This window comes from Schistocerca americana, chromosome 1 (assembly GCF_021461395.2).
Source record: "Schistocerca americana isolate TAMUIC-IGC-003095 chromosome 1, iqSchAmer2.1, whole genome shotgun sequence".
Lineage (NCBI taxonomy): Eukaryota > Metazoa > Arthropoda > Insecta > Orthoptera > Acrididae > Schistocerca > Schistocerca americana.
Window position 1 is genome coordinate 1,094,029,251 of NC_060119.1, and position 17,745 is coordinate 1,094,046,995.

The 17,745-nt window shown below is 44.9% G+C and overlaps 1 pseudogene; it reads left to right on the forward strand.

Annotated features, from left to right (window-relative positions):
* The first annotated feature begins 14,540 nt into the window (after window positions 1–14,540).
* On the forward strand, window positions 14,541–14,659 carry LOC124558961 (annotated as a pseudogene).
* Window positions 14,660–17,745: the final 3,086 nt, after the last annotated feature.

A 17,745-nucleotide genomic window follows, 5' to 3' on the forward strand; every position in this document is an offset into this window, starting at 1 on the left:
CACAGGCCAGGCAGGGCCGTCTACCACTGGCTGTAGACTACGGATAGTAGAGACCCACGTGACACTGATTGGACAGTCATGCCGCTCTGCTGAAGCATGAGCATTTCCGTCGGATGGTGTACATTATCGATTTGTCTAGTGTGACTGACAAATGCGCAATGCGCCAAGTTTCTGAAGAGCAGGCTGTAAATCTCAAGACGTCATGGTGTCTTATGCAAAATCAAATAAATATGTGCACTGTACAATACACTACTGGCCATTAAAATTGCTACACCACTAAGATAACGTGTTACAGACGCGAAATTTACCCGACAGGAACAAGATGCTGCTAAAATGATTAGCTTTTCAGAGCATTCACACAAGGCTGGCGCCAGTGGCGACACCTACAAACTGCTGACAAGAGGAAAGTTTCCAAACGATGTCTCATACACTAGCAGCAATTGACCGCCGTTGCCTGGTGAAACGTAGTTGTGATGCCTCGTCCAAGGATGAGAAATGCGTACCATCACGTTTCCGACTTCGATAAAGGTCAGATTGTAGCCTATCGCGATTGCGATTTATCGTATCGCGACATTGCTGCTCGCGTTGGTCGAGATCCAATGACTGTTAGCAGAATATGGAATCGGTGGATTCAGGAGGGTAATACGGAACGCCGTGCTGGATCCCAACGGCCCCGTATCACTAGCAGTCGAGATGACAGTCATCTTATCCGCATGGCTGTGACGGTTGGTGCAGCCACGTTTCGATCCCTGAGTCAACAGATGGGGACGTTTGCAAGACAACAATCATCTACACGAACAGTTCGACCACATTTGCAGCAGCATGGACTATCAGCTCGGAGACCATGGATGCGGTTACTCTTGGCGCTGCATCACAGACAGGAGCGCCTGCGATGGTGTACTCAACGACGAACCTGGGTGCACGAATGGCAAGACGTCAGTTTTTCAAATGAATCCAGGTTCTGTTTACAGCATCATGATAGTCGCATCCGTGTTTGGCGACATCGCGGTAAACGCACATTGGAAGCGTGTATTCTTCATCGCCATACTGGCGTATCACCCGGCGTGATGGTATGGGGTGATGGGGTGCCATTCGTTACACGTCTCGGTCACCTCTTGTTCGCATTGACGGCACTTTGAACAGTGGACGTTACATTTCAAATTTGTTTCGACCCGTCTCTCTACCCTTCATTCGATCCCCGCGAAACCCTACATTTCAGCAGGACAATGCACGACTCTTGTTGCAGGTCCTGTACGGGCCTTTCTGGATACAGAAAATGTTCGACTGCTGCCCTGGCAGCATATTTTCCTGATCTCTCACAAATTCAGAACGTCTGGTCAATGGTGGCCAAGCAACTGGCTCGTCACAATACGCCAGTCACTACTCTTGTTGAACTGTGGTATCGTGTTGCAGCTGCATGAGCAGCTGTACCTGTACACGCCATCCAAGCTCTGTGTGACTCAATGCCCAGGCGTATCAAGGCCGCTATTACGGCCAGAGGTGGTTGTTCTGGATACTGATTTCTCAGAATCTATGCACCCAAACTGCGTGAAAATGTAATCACATGTCAGTTCTAGTATAATATATTTGTCCAATGAATACCCGTTATCATCTGCATTTCTTCTTCGTGCAGTAATTTTAATGGTCAGTATTGTACTTGACCGATACTTGATATTTCGATCTACGTGTCAATACTGCAGTCAAAGTTCGCAGCAGAAGATGTGTGGTACCAAGGGGGTGAGATTTGCTGTCCTGTTTAGCGATTGGTGTACGGCACAGAAGTTGTACTACATCGCTCAACAGGAACCATACCATCAGTCTCAAGACTCAGTTTTAGTACAGCAATGCGTGTGATCCAAGGCTGTTGAAGGGCTGGCCAAATTCTTACTTTTTCTCGGCTTTACACCTAAACTCAGAAGGGAGGAAGCTCTGATACCTGAGTATGAGAAGATACTGCGCAATACCAAGCATCCCATTCGTGATTACATTCCAACGCCACATTCGACACTTAGCCTGTCGACACAGTCAACAGTAAAAAGTATTGTAATACGTTCTATCAAAGGTTTCGCCTAATACAAATGTGTACAAATATTTTTCCAAGAAGTACCACCAGAAGTACAAACCTGGACACCTGTACTAAGCATTAAGATATCAATTTGCCTGGACTTGTGTGGAAGGTAGCCAATCTACAAAATCCGAGGATTATGCAAATCTTTAGTTTCAGATAAACTTAAAGCTTTCTTTCAGCGAGACAGCCCAGAGCATCTAACATATCATGCAGGAATTTACGTCACATCCGGGCAATGTAAAGCCTTGCTGACCGACACCCCACGCACTGGGATGGTTATAATTAAAGTGTACCTACTCACGGAAGTCCAGTGTGGGCCGTTATTACCGTAAGGTAGCTAAACTTGGTAGATACGTTAATGCGTTAATGCGGAATCGATTTAAGCTGGAAGAAATTTAGTACCAATTTCGGCCATCTTGTGCTAATCTGGTGCTGTACAGGATCTCATCGACGTCTTCGGTGCTGCTATAACAAATTGTGAAAGTGACAGGTAACAATAAAATGAACGTCATGCCTTTTTCACTTGTTTTCCCTTTTCTGCACCCAACCTGTTTCTAATCCATTGTATATGGAGACATTACTGTATGTCTTTCTTGCATTCACAGCACCAGATCTGCCACTGCTGGCCTAAGTTGAAGCTAATTATTTTCTAACGCAAATCGATTACGGGTTAACCCCTTAGAATATCTACCTAGTTTCCCTGCCATACGATAATTACAGCTCATACTGGACATCTATGACAATCTGCACTTTACGTATGAGTTTACTGATAAATTTAATTCAATGTTGTGCTCCATAACTATTGTACCTTATCAAAAGGGCATCCGGTGAGGGTCAGATGAAGGCAGATGCTTCTTCTCATCTCTCCCTAAAAAACCCTTCTCAAGCTGAACTCACATCCTGGCCCACAAGGTGTATCAATTTAGTGTCAGAAGACAGGGGTAATGGTTACTGATGAGAAGCCAGAATACTGTGAGGTTCCTATAATATCCTACATCAGAATACGTGATCTATCTTTTGACATATTATTGCTTAGTGTTCCCTCGGATTAAATCTTCCGTTGATTCCACGGCTGATACTAACGTGACCAGTATTTAAGACTAATGACAGTGTATTTTTAAACTCTGACTATCGTTATGTGTCGGGCGTGCGCTTGGCATAGCAGAGTGTGTGAGTGAGTAGTAGTTGTTGATCGGCCGCACTCACCTGAGACTAGCGTGTTCGGTAGCAATTTATTCAGTCTGATTATTCACGCCACAGTCTTATGGTCTCATTGTTCCAGTATGCAGTGATTTATGTTGTATCATGGCATGCGGGGCTCTGCTAAAACTGTGGGTAGTTAGACTGCTTTAATACAAGTAATATTGCAGTAATAAAAAGTATAGTTGTGATCTGCCATCAGCTGTTGTGAACGGAACTCTTAATTGTCCGCTTCCTAAAATTATCAGCAAAAGAATACGTATAAATATATATTTTGAAGTAAAGAGCAGTAACAAAGCAGTTTCTTAATCCACTTCGTCGAACGTCACCTTGCAGTACCAAGAGCCATCTGCCACGAAATTTCAAACGAAATTCGTCACACCGAGAAACTATCATCAACCATTTCGCCACCCTCCACTGTCCAAAAATATTCTCATATCCCGGGTACACTTTGTTACCGTATACAGCTTCACTCAATTTTTTCTGTGTTTCCTTAGTACCATTGTTTTACTCAGTGTATCCCATTTTCTTCACGACCGCTTAGCTGAAATTCAAAACGACAATGCTATGTCGTGACGGGTTGTAGAGTTTCAAAAACCGCCGTGTAGAAAGAAGGTCAAAGCGGGAGCAAGGGTCCTGGTCGAGAATGAAGAAGTATGTATCTGACACTTGTCGGAAAATGGCGGTGGAGCAGTGTGGCAACATCGAGTTGTTTGAGACCACCATCGTTTGTGGGCAAGAATTCGTCGAATTCGACCCGAATACCGAGAGGCTGCTTCCTGGATGCTGCTCCAAGACAACTCCCCAGCTAACAGAACTATGACTAGGTGAAAGATTTTGGCCAGAAATCGGATCACAGTCATCGATCACCCACCACATTCGCCAGATTTGGCCGCAGACGACTTCTGATTGTTCCCCAAACTGAAGATGGCAATGATAGGACACTTGAGGAAAGAAAAAGCGCTGTATCATTGTAAGAGCTACAGAGAGCAAGCGAGCGTGCAGGGGCCTACCTCAGTTAACTACTGCCACTGCCACGTCATCATAACGCACCTGCGCTCATCATACAAAGGATTGCACCATAATCTAAAAGTGGGATTAAAATAACTTTTCCAAACTTCGTCAGTGTATGCTTACATATATTAATGTTAACATCGTAAAGCCTCAAAATGATAAAATGTATACGTTAGGGAAAATATACACTCTTAAGAAAAAAGAAGTGGCGCTGAATAATACAAAGTTTAAAAACTGTTCAGAATATGCAAATATACCCACATAAAAAAAGTTTTCATCCCGATTCCCAGAAATCCTGAAGATAGACGTTGACTGGGGATATTGTATCACAGGCACAGTCCCTTTGACTGTTCAGAGACGTCACTAAACCTGCCCAAAGATATAAACAACCATGCAAGAGCAGCGCCTATTAGACGGAGGGCGTCCAACAGCCGATCAGTTTCAAACATTCCGCCAAGATGCACACGGCTCGCGTTGTCTGTAGTTCAGCCACGGCTAAACGGTCAATACCGCGGTTCTATCGCGTCTGCATTGTTACTTTGCGTCTGGAAGGACTCTCAACATAGGAAGTGTCCAGGCGTCTCGGAGTGAACCAAAGCGATGTTGTTCGGACATGCAGGAGATACAGAGAGACGGGAACTGTCGATGACATTCCTCGCTCAGGCTGCCCAAGCGCTACTACTGCAGTGGACTACGGATTATGGCTCGGAGGAACCCTGACAGCAACGCCACCATGTTAAATAATGCTTTTCGTGCAGCCGCAGGACGTCGCGTTATGACTCAAACTGTGCGCAATAGGCTGCATGATGCGCAGCTTCATTCCCGACGTCCATGGCGAGGTCCATCTTTGCAACCACGACACCATCCAGCGCGGTACAGATGGTCCCAACAACATGCCGAATGGACAGCTCAGGTTTGGCATCACATTTTCTTCACTGATGAGTGTCGCACATGCCTTCATCCATAAGATTGTCGGAGACGTGTCGGGAGGCAAGGTCCACCAAGTGCAGCAAGGTGGAGGTTCCCTGCTGTTAGGGGTTGGCATTATGTGGGGCTGACGTACGCCGCTGGTGGTACGATACGTCAGTGTCATCCACCGACCGACAGTGCAACCATATCGGCAGCATATTAGCGAGGTATTCGTCTTCATGGATGACAATTCGCTCCCCCATCGTGCACATCTTGTGAATGACTTCCTTCAGGATAACGACATCGCTCGACTAGAGTGGCTAGTATTTTCTCCAGACGCGAACCCTATCGAACATGCCTGGGATGGATTGAAAAGGGCTGTTTATGGACGACGTGATCACTCTGAGGGATCTACGCCGAATCGCCATTGAGGAGTGTGACAATCTGGATCAACGGTGCCCTGATGAACTTGTGGATAGTATTCCACGACGAATACTGGCATTCATCAGTGCAAAAGGTCGTGCTTTTGGGTATTAGGGGTACTGGTGTGTACAGCAGTCTGGATCACCACCTCTGAAAGTCTCGCTGTATGGTGGTACAACATGCAATGTGTGGTTTTCATGAGCAACAAAAAAAGAGCGGAAATGATGTTTATGTTGATCTCTATTCCAATTTTCTGTACAAGTTCCAGAACTCTTGTTGCAAAACTATTTTTGATGTGTGTAAGTCACAATTAAAGTTATTACGCGCAACTTGATCAGAGCAATATTTTTGTTAAAATCTGCGGTTTTACGAAAAATTTGAGCCACTAAATACTAGACTAAGAAAGCCAAGAATTCGTGTGTAGCCTCAGGTGCATGTAAAAAATTAAATGCTTGACGCCAATAAGCTACCTCTAATAGTTTTCAAGTTATTTACTAAAAACAAAATCTGGAACGGAAACGTCCTTATTCATGGTACATAAAGTATCATTTGTATTTGTAATAGAAATTTATAATTACGGCACTCGATTACATTCACGCAGTAATACAGCTGTACTAAGTTTCAAGACTGCATTGTAAATATGAATGATTACCAGAAATCTTAAAGAGTCAGTTCAGAGGTCCTGTTCCAATGTAAGTTACGTACTAAAAATTCTAGGCAGAAAAGTTTACATACAGTCGAATTAAATCCTCTTCAGTAACTAAAGCAAACTTAACTTATTTGTATAAAAATTAATAAGAATGTTAATTGTTACACAACAGAGCTATTCATTAATACGTCTCCGAGAAAGGGCTCACTTAGATATTGCTACCTGTGTCCAGGGCAGTTGATAGCAGGTGTTCCGCTTGGCTGTCCCCTGGGCCCCTATGTAAATACAGTCAGAGAGACAATGGTAAGACACACTTCGCACCGAGATACCAAACTGTCCGTGTCAGTCAAACGCCACGTGGTCTATGCCTTGGTTGGGCCAGAGCTGCACACACTTGAATGCGTTTTCGGTTATAGTAGGAAGTGAACTCGCGTCGACTGTGTACCGTCCTGGATCGCTTGGATTTCATGAAACTAACTGTTTGTGTGACGCCCATAACATTGACAAAATCGCGTGGAAAATGGCAACATTGTTTTCCACATTTGAGCAATTAACTTTCGGTGATCATCAGTCAGGACGATAGACCATTTTACTTGGAACTTCCAGTAGAGGTCGCCTCTGAACTTCTTAATAGTGCTGTTTCCGTTGGGGATATTAGTTAGAATCCTAAGACTTACATTTTGTACGTGTGAACTTTTGCAAAATATATCAGTCAATTAAGACTAAGAAAAGCTGAGTAAAAAAGCAAGTAGGAACATTTACTTTCAGAGTGTAAAAAGTAATGAGGACCTGCAAACTGAAAATTATGTTCAGTATGTTCTCCATCGCTTTCTGGTTGATCGAAAAAAGAGTTATCAGGCTCCTTTAAATGGCGAAGGTAGGTGTAAATCACACACAAAAAATTTAAGTGTCCTTTCATTACGACATACCGAAGAAACTTCAATCTGATTTGTAGTGGCAACTTCTGCCACCAAATGTAACAGCAACACCAAATGTAGTGGGAAGAAATAGAAGGCACCGTATTAAGACTCATCCGAGCTTTCCAAGTGATTTTTTGTTTAAAACTACAGTGCTCCCATTTCTCTCAATCTGTCACTGGGTCCTACAATGCTGAGGACACTGGCGCGGAATGGCTGCCTCAGCGACACGTGCACGCACTGCTGTGAGTCGGGGCTGTATGCAGGTGGAGTTGCGGTGTCGTCAGGATGCCGGCAGGTGACTCAGCAGTCTACACGCCTGCCGACTCAGCGCCACTCGGTGTGAGCCGCAGGCGGCCAGCTAAGGGCATGGCTAAGATCACAGCAACATCTAGCGCCCGTGATCCGGAGTCCGAATTGTGGCCCTAACCTCGGGATGCCTCTGGCATGTGTTGGAAGCGAGGACGACCGCCTGCGGTAGCGAGCTGTGGAGTGGCCCGCCACTAGCTGGCTATGGACCCTGTATCAGCCTCAGAGGGTCGAACCAGCGACTCGCCGTGGACTGGAACTCTGACGCCCCATCTGCTGCTGCGTGTAGCTGGTGGTGTGACACGTCCCACTGTCCAGGAGAGCTGCCGTCTGCCTTTGATTTGCTACATGCAAAACCTGCGTGTAGCTGGTAGTGTGACACGACCCACTTTCCAGGAGAGCTGCCTTCTGCCTTTGATTTGCGACATGCAAAAACGCTACATATACTCTTTCAGCAATTTGACAGCCCTGTGGCCTCTATTCTACTTCGCAACTGTTGGTATGCATAACTCAGTGCAATCTGGCCCGCACCTGGTAACTTGTGCTCAGAATATTGCACAAAACTAACTTTTCCTATCTTAAACGGTGGTGCCACTACAGATTATTACCTGCCGCCACACGCACTGTTATGACGGACTTAAAGACATCTAAGAAAATTGTGCTACAGTACGAAATACAACTCAAAAATGAACTGCATTTCTAAACACTTCTCAACGATTTCAGCTGTGTATTGGTTGAGGGGGAGACAGTTTTTAATAAATACAGCGATTTTAACACAGTCAATGACTTTCATTTTTCATAGCCACAAATCTAACGAAACTGGAACACACTGTGTAATACTGTAACATAAGTATGCTGTACAGTCTTACGGTAAGTAATAATAGATACTCAGGAACAGAATATCACTATGTGAGTTTCAAGAGTGGGCTCAATGTGTTTGTCACACGGCGTGCATGGCTTGTTTTTTGAAAACAGTGGACCGAAGGGTGTTCTTCACAGCCGATGATGGCCAATGGACCACAGAATGGGAACACAGAACAGCATGATCACCAAGATGTCGACATGGACATAACGAACGACACAGTTTCATACACAGTGTTGCCCTAGAGCTGAAGCCGCACATCTACTGTGGACCTGTCTTCGTCAACAGTAGGATGGATGGCATTCATACCATTGTGTTGCCGGCCATGGCAACAGATACAACGGCTGACTCCGACTGTAATGGTAACGGGACTGCTGCCCCAACATACTGAGAGCCAGAATACCAAGGTGTAAAATTGAACTGTTTCCAACGTACCGTAATTATGTGGGAAAAATCGAGATGAACAATATAAGATAATTGTGATCTATCAAGAGCGCAGCAACCCCAAATTGTCCTACAAAAATCACCTAAGCTTCCCCACCTGAGCACCGCCCGAGATTTTTAATATCCTCCCGCCCTTACACGTCACCTGTTTCGTCTGCACTTAAAAAGTGTAAAATTGTTAATTTTCTTCAAAATTTTGATAATTTTAGCAGAGTAAAATTAAGAACTAAATCGATTTGTTCCTCTGGCCTTCTTTCTATAACGGTTCTTATAAGAGTTAAGTTGAAATAGAGCTGAAAATGTAATTATACTGCCAGAAAAAAATTAGCACACGGATTTAGAGGTTTCACCATCGCTCAAGATTTATTGTCGCAACTGTGCATACGGAGTGCATAAAGTAATTACATTTATAGATTAATAGCACAAGAGCTTCTGAGGTACCGAATACCGACCCGTGCTGAAACACCCATCTTCGTAAGTGGTGTAGACTCCATGGGAAGCAATGCAGGTTCTGACACAGGCATCCAGTCGATCGTACAGATGGCGAATGCTATTCTGGGATACGTAATGCGGCGCCTGCCCGCTCGACCTGTTTACATAGTTCTGTAAGAGTTGTTGGGCGCTGAGCAGCACTAGTCACTTCTCGTCCCATCATATCCCACATGTGCTTCATTGGAGACAACTTCGGAGATAGTGCTGGACAGGGAAGTTGCTGCACGTCTTGCAGAGAGCGTTGAGTTTCAAAGGTGTTGTGTGGCCCAGCATTATCCTGTTGGAACAACACATCGCCTTCATGTTACAAGAATGGCAAAGGAACGGGTCTAACAACATTTTGCACATACCAAGCACTGGTTAGAGTCTGCTCCAGAGACATCAAAGATGAACGACAGTTGTACCTTGTCGCGCTCTAGACCATAAAGACCGGGCTGTGGCCAGTGTGTCTTGGACGAATGCAATATATGAGACAGCGCTCACCAGGTATATGTCGCATGCGCAGACGACCATCAAGCGCGAGCAGGTAGACTCTGCTTTCGTCGCTGGAGACCACGGCTCACCATTCCATCTTCCAACTGATCCCCTGATGGCACCAGTCGAACCGTGCATGTTGATGCTGTGGCATGAGCAGAAGACGGGGTAGAGATGTGCATGCCCATAGCCCCGCTGCCGGCTCGCTGCAGATCATGTTGACATGTCTTAGCTGTCAAGCCCTCTTATCTACATCTACATTTACATTCCGCAAGCCACCAAACGGTGTTTGGCGGAGGGCACTTTATGTGCCACTGTCATTATCTCCCTATCCTGTTCCAGTCGCGTATGGTTCGCGGGAAGAACGACTGCCGGAAAGCCTCCGTGCGCTCTCGAATCTCTCTAATTTTACATTCGTGACCTCCTCGGGAGGTATAAGTAGGAGGAAGTAATATATTCGATATCTCATCCAGAAACGCACCCTCTCGAAACCTGGACAGCAAGCTACACCGCGATGCAGAGCGCCTCTCTTCCAGAGTCTGCCACTTGAGTTTGTTGAATATCTCCGTAACGCGATCACGCTTGCCAAATAACCCTGTGACGAAACGCGCCGCTCTTCTTTGGATCTTCTCTATCTCCTCTGTCAACCCGACCTGGTACGGATCCCACACTGATGAGCAATACTGAAGTATAGGTCGAACGAGTGTTTTGTAAGCCATCGCCTTTGTTGATGGACTACGTTTTCTAAGGACTCTCCCAATGAATCTCAACCTTGCATCCGCCTTACCAACAATTAATTTTATATGATCATTCCACTTCAAATCGTACGCATACTCCCAGATATTTTACAGAAGTAACTGCTACCAGTATTCGTTCCGCTATAATATAATAATACAACGAAGGATCCTTCTTTCTATGTATTCGCAATACATTACATTAGTCTATGTTAAGGATCAGTTGCCACTCCCTGCACCAAGTGCCTATCCGCTGCAGATCTTCCTGTATTTTGCTGCAATTTTCTAATGCTGCAACTTCTCCGTATACTACAGCATCATCCGCGAAAAGCCGCATGGAACTTCCGACACTATCTACTAGGTCATTTATAATTATTGTGAAAAGCAATGGTCCCATAACACTCCCCTGTGGCACCCCAGAGGTTACTTTAACGTCTGTAGACGTCTCTCCATTGAGAACAACATGCTGTGTTCTGTTTGCTAAAAACTCTTCAATCCAGCCACACAGCTGGTCTGATATTCCGTGGGCTCCTACTTTGTTTATCAGGCGACAGTGCGGAACTGTATCGAACGCCTTCCGGAAGTCAAGGAAAATGACATCTACCTGGGAGCCTGTATTTAATATTTTCTGGGTATCATGAACAAATAAAGCGGGTCGGGTCTCACACGATAACTTATCTGTGCTGTGGCAGCCTTACGATCTGCCACTGTTGCCCTTAAGTTCCACGATCGTCCGTGCTGCGTGGACGTCCAGAGCAACGTCTACGGGTGTGAGAATTTTCACGTGACCACTGATAACCAGCATCGTCGCAGAACTGACCCAGCAGATACAATTTGTGTGCTGATTCTTCGAAAGTACCATCCCGCCACATGTAAGCCCACAATTTAATACATTCCAAACCCGCTCAGTTGGCTGTAGGAAGCACGTTTGCATCTCCGTGGCGACGTTTCCTTCTTTCTTCACACTTTTCCACCACACTGAGCGTTCTTTCTGTGAGCATTCCATGTTAAAGGGTAGACACAGATGCATCTCTGGTACCTAATCAACCACGTTAATCTGTAGGTGGTCGAAGTTGAAACCATTATCAGTACATCTACTTTCCTCCAGGTGGCTTATGCCGCCTTCGAATCAAAATCGGCATCGTCTTTCGAGATATACTAATTTCTTTCCCAACACTGAGGTTTAACATAACTTGTTTCATTACCCTCAAGTGAATAATTAACTTACTGATATTAAAGAAACTCAGTGCCGCAAGAGCGTGGGAGGGTGTAAAGAATATTGTGCGGTGTTCAAGCTCTGTAGTTGAGGTGGCTCTTGTAAGCCCATATAAGACTGTTTCCTAGCTTCCCGGCTGGATAGACCAGAATTTCTCTTCGACTTTCCTACAGCGCTTAAACAAATATCGCTTACGGCCTGTATACCGCTTGCACACGATCCCGATACAAGCTCTCCTGCATTTGTAGTAGCGTGTGTAGCAACCCCTGACTGTATGCCACGAGTTCGACCACCTGCGTGGTTGAGCACTAGCATGTTCGCAAGCATACTTAGAAATATTACACGTACCATTACTTCCCCAGCTTGCAGTTATACACTTCTGCCTAACAGTCCATCGCCATCAGATGTATATCGAGTTGGATTGGTAGACAACTCGTTGATGATGCTCCCTCAACAAGTACAGCTGTTGCCTTTTGGAATGAAAAGCACATACTAGAGGATTCAAGGTCCTGTTTGACATCTGATCCAGTGTCACGACTTTACAGTCTGTATTTCACGTCATAGATGCTTCAGACTAGACTTTATTCCTTATATCTTCACAGTCAGTAAGAAGTAAAAGTTCTAATTTTTCGTTGTGGTACACATCATTCAAGTCTCAACGAGATGTAAAAAGCGCATATTTACCTTAGTTGGCTCTGAGTTAACGTCGTGTAACTGAATACAGGTCTGGATTATTTAAAGTGCCACATTATAGATATCTATAGTAATCCTCTCAAAATAAAATTGAAATTTACTTGAAACCATAACCTTTATTTACATCTGATCATTTCATAAAATGTTGACACATTAGACACATTACTGTCACATATTTTCCAGACTGCACCAGAATTCAGCAGTTTAATGCGACGGTTTATCAATACATAAAAAATACTACCTGTGCGCAAAATAGAGTCAAAAAAGAAACACAGAAGCTCTTGTAAAATCCCGTAAGGACTCAGACCCCAGAGATGCCTCAGTCAGCCTTATAGCCTGCAGCCAAGGCCCTACACATTGGTACATAGGTCGATCGACACTGAGCTATTCAATTACACGAGTCAGCCAGAATGTTGTGACCACCTACCTATTAGCCGGTCCAGTTTTGGCACGACAAGACGTGGCATAGAAGTAATGAGGCCTTGGTAAGTCACTGGAGGGAGTTGGCACCGCATCTGCACAAACAAGTCACATTACTTCCGCAAATTCCGTGGAGGGGGAGATGAACTCTGACGCCATGTTCAATCATACCTCAGATGAATTCTCTCGTATTCATATGTGGCGAGTTGAGGAGCCAGCGCATCAATTGGAACTCGCCACCGTGTTCCTCGAACCACCCATCACACTCCCGGCCTTGTGAGATTATCTTGCTGGAAAATGTCATTGCCGTCGGGAAACATGATAGTCATTAAGGAGTGTATGTGGTCTGCAATCACTGTACGATACTCCTTGGCCCACGTGAATGTTCCACAGAGAATAGACTATGGGACCAAACTGCTGAGGTCATAAGTCCCTAGGCTTAGACACTACTTAATCTACCTTAAACTAATTTAGCTAAGAACAACACACACACCCATACCCGAGGGAGGACTCGAACCTCCAAAGGGAGGGAGCCGCGCAAACCGTGGCAAGGTGCCTCTGACAATGCGACTACCCAAGCGGCCGATACCTATAAAAGTATTGCAGTAGAACACGAGATCATTTAACTCCAACAGAGAAAGCTTACAAGGAGAATTATTAATTGGTCAGCCTGATATCGTCGTATTATGTTGGCTGGTTCAAATGGCTCTGAGCACTATGGGACTTAACATCTGAGTCATCAGTCCAGTAGAACTTAGAACCACTTAAACCTAACTAACCTAAGGACAACACACACATCCATGCCCGAGGCAGGATACGAACCTGCCACCGTAGCGGTAGCGCGGTTCCACACCGAAGCGCCTAGAACCGCTCGGCCACACCGGCCGGCTCCTACTATGTGAAACATGGACCAAACTGTATCAGCCGTCTATTTATATTTCGTACTAGGGACGAACAGGCTCGATGGGGAGGATGGTAAAAAATTCGATGCCGCATCAGCCATAACGGGTCAACATAAGGAACAACGCCGTCGAATTACGAGGTTTGCTCAGAAAGTAATGCACCGCTTTTTTTTTTCCTCAGTCGAAAACAATGCTACATATGTGTTACTTGAAGCCTCCTGAGTGAGTGTGCCAAGTTTCCGTCGTTTCCGACAGATAGCGTAACGGCAGGACAGTTTCAAAATGGCGATTCTAGGTGATGTACGTTACAAGTAATGTGCTGTCATTAAATTTCTCACTGCATAGAAAGAAACTGTGGGGAATACGCACAAACGCTTATGCAAAATATATGGAGCACCTGCTGTGGATAGAAGTACTTTTAGTCGCTGGGCACGGAGAGTGATGTCAACAGAAGGCGATTCAGCGGAGCTCCATGATTTGCAGCGGGCGGGAGACCATCCACGCCTGTCACACCAGACATGCTGCAGCGAGCTGATATCGTTCGCGAGGACAGACGCATTCGTGGAAGACATTTTGGGGACGATGAGGAGGTGATTCACAGAGTGAAGCACTGTCTCCGCCACCAGGAGAAGGATTGGTACCGTCAAGGTATACACACTGTTGTTTCGCACTAGAGGAAGGCTACAAAACGCGATGGAGATTACGTGGACAAATAGAATGCTTCGATAAAACACCATTCCTTCGTGTGTGTAATTCTCATCATGTTCAATAAGGAACTGTTGAATAAATATACATGTGGTGTATTACTTTCCGGGGCAACGGCCTAGCCGCAGTGGATACACCGGCTCCCGTCAGATCACCGAAGTTAAGCGCTGTCGGGCGTGACCGGCACTTGGATGGGTGACCATCCGGGCCCGCCATGTGCTGTTGCCACTTTTCGGGGTGCACTCAGCCTCGCGATGCCAATTGAGGAGCTACTCGACTGAGTAGTAGCGGCTCCGGTCAAAGACAACCATCGTAACGACCTGGAGAGCGGTGTGCTGACCACACGCCGCTCCTATCCGCATTCTCAGCTGAGGGTGACACGGCGGTCGGATGGCCCCCATGGGCCATTTGTGGCTTGATGACGGAGTGCTGTAGTGCTATTACTTTCTGGGCAACCCTCGTAGTTACTGTGTAAATACAATCTGCTCACGGAACCTTTACAGTCGTCTCGCTAGATAAAACTCCCCTCCATAGCATTCTGAATGATCGGACACACTTACCATATTTGGTGCACCCGTAAATTTCGAAGAAGAAATTAAAGAAATAAGATTTTGCTCGAAAATGAGCCGCACTCTGATTGAGAGGATAAAAATTAACGAAAATTTATTCGTACTTAAATATAAGACGTTGGTATTTACCGTTACCATTTTGTTCTAACATTTGATACAACGAAGTGGCAATATATTTTGTCTTATTTGCTCTCATCACTATCAGTAACGGTATTCACTTCATCACTGTCACTCCTATCATTGTCCTCATCGTCTTCGCACATGCAGCGAATTCGATATGCGGCGTTTCTTGAACGCCTTGATAATGGACTCTGATGGTACTGAGGACCATGAAGCAAGAATCCATTGCCACAAAAGGGTGACGAGTGGCTTCTTAATGTTACCAGACAGTGTAAAGACATTGTCTTCTTCCAGAAGTCAATTTCGGAGGTTTGTTAATGGCCACATCCAGTAACTGTAGTTTTGAAGTCGTTCCTCCAGAGATTTGTCTTTTCTGCAGCAAGTTTATCTTTCACTTCAGCAGTTTAGATGTCCCTTAAAAGCTACCGAAACTAGTATGACTCTCGTAAGCAAGCAGGTCTGCCTTTCCAAACAGTAGAAGCCAGTCAGTCGTCAGTTGCGTTGTCATCCGGCACTTTTCTTGCCAGCAAATCACTGAGCCTATTCGAAAATTTTCTTTGGGCATAGCTATTCTCTTCTTCAGAATGACATAAGATGATAAACTTGTCCCATCGGCTGTAACAGCTAACATCACTGTTATCCTATTTTCTTGTTCAAGCTCTATTCCTCTTAATGAAATCCATTTTGTCCCTCTCATATCAACTGCCGTATTGCTTGGCTTGTCAAAACGTACTGGCGTTTGGTCGGCCGGAGTGGCCGTGAGGTTCTAGGCGCTACAGTAATGGAGCCGAGTGCCCGCTACGGTCCCAAGTTCGAACCCTGCCTCGGGTATGGATGTGTGTCATGTCCTTAGGTTAGTTATGTTTAATTAGTTCTAAGTTCTAGGCGACTGATGACCTCAGAAGTTAAGTCGCATAGTGCTCAGAGCCAATTGAACCATACTGGCGTTTTTTCAGCATTGCCCATGTGATGAAAATGGTATGAGGGGCATTATCGCAACTGACGCAACTGGATGACGTAATGATGGAAGTTGATCACCTTCTCCTCAAAGTATGTTGGTATTCTCTGCACTAATATAGTACTTCCTCGGAGAACAAGGCCCCGAACGATTTTCTCGTTGAAAATATCTTTTTCCACCTTCCACTTTTCTTCTGAACCTACCTAACGTCGCACATTCAATTCCTTCAGTCCATATTTTCTTCCGGCCTCACTGTTAGTTGCGGGTTTGGCATCATGCACCTGTAAGGTTCAAGTTTGCATCGTTATTACGCGGAATTCCTTGGACTGATGACGCTTTTCGCTCTAAATGGACATTCATCTCTTCATAAATGAGGCCTTTTTTAGCAATATCCAACTGAAACTGGAATATAATCTAACGGCACAATACTGGTAGACCTACACAATGTCAACGCCAATAAAACACCTTTAAAAGTATGCGTTATTGCCTAGTAATATGCCTTGTCTCCATTTTAGGCTACATACGCTAGTTGTATTGTTGCAAATGATCTTAATTTTTGTACTGCAGTTGTTTGTAAAGAAGAAAAGGTGGTGGATATAGGCAGAACCCTCACTTTTCGAGGATGAAATTTCAGTAAAAAGTGAGGCTTATTTTCAGGTCAGTACGATAATAAGCCAGCTTCGGCCTCCCTTTATAATGTGTGGATACCTACAATATCATTATGTATTGTGCGGAGGAGACAGACAGAAATTGCAGTGCCTTGATGAATGTTATTGGAGACTATAGCCCAGTGATGTCAACGATGGAGTTCACTTTTCAGTAGAAGCTGTGCCATAGATGTAACGCTTTGCTCACCCTGTTTTATTGATGTTTCTAACTGGCAATTTAAAACAAATTTATTGGGATCTGATCATCTACCATTAGAGTTTTCCCTTAACCCAAACGTTGATGACGAGACATATATGTCAGGCTACAATAACTGGAATATTTCAGAAGCCATTTGGGACAAAGATAAGGACACAGTTCGACGGAAACTGGAAAACATGCATCGTGGCTTACGGGAAGCAGAAGTGTACCAAAATTTAATCAACGCCATGGAATTCGCAGCGGATGTCAGCATTCGCAAGATTTAACTGCTGTGAAGCAACATGCCTCTCTGTAACGGAATCCCGAATGTCCTAGAGAAGTTGCAAAACGCTGCTACCTTGGATAATGTCTGGGAAGTGAGAAAAGCGAATGAGTGTGTTCTCAAATTCCTGAAAACAAAGAGGACAGCCGGATTAGTTTTGTTCTTCTCTCAATAGAGCATCCAGTATGACAAGCATTTGGTACAAAACAAAGTCTTTAGAAATTTCCGTCTGTCATCCCTTCTGCTTATTACCACTGCCTGGCTACGTTCGCCACTCCACGGTCTCATTTCTAACTCATCCGTCTCCTGTTGAAGATGACTTTCGTCATATAATCGACCTTTCTCTGAAGCAGAACCAAATACAACTATTAAATCATCGAGCGACATCTATCCTGGTATTGATTTTATTCATTGTTGTAGGCTTGCGAGCCCGCCCTCGTATGCGGCAGATTTGTCTTTGTTCATTTTTAATCAATGTTGGATGCAACAGAACCTCTGGGCAATAGGGAAGACGCAAGCTGTAATCCCAGTTGTGAAA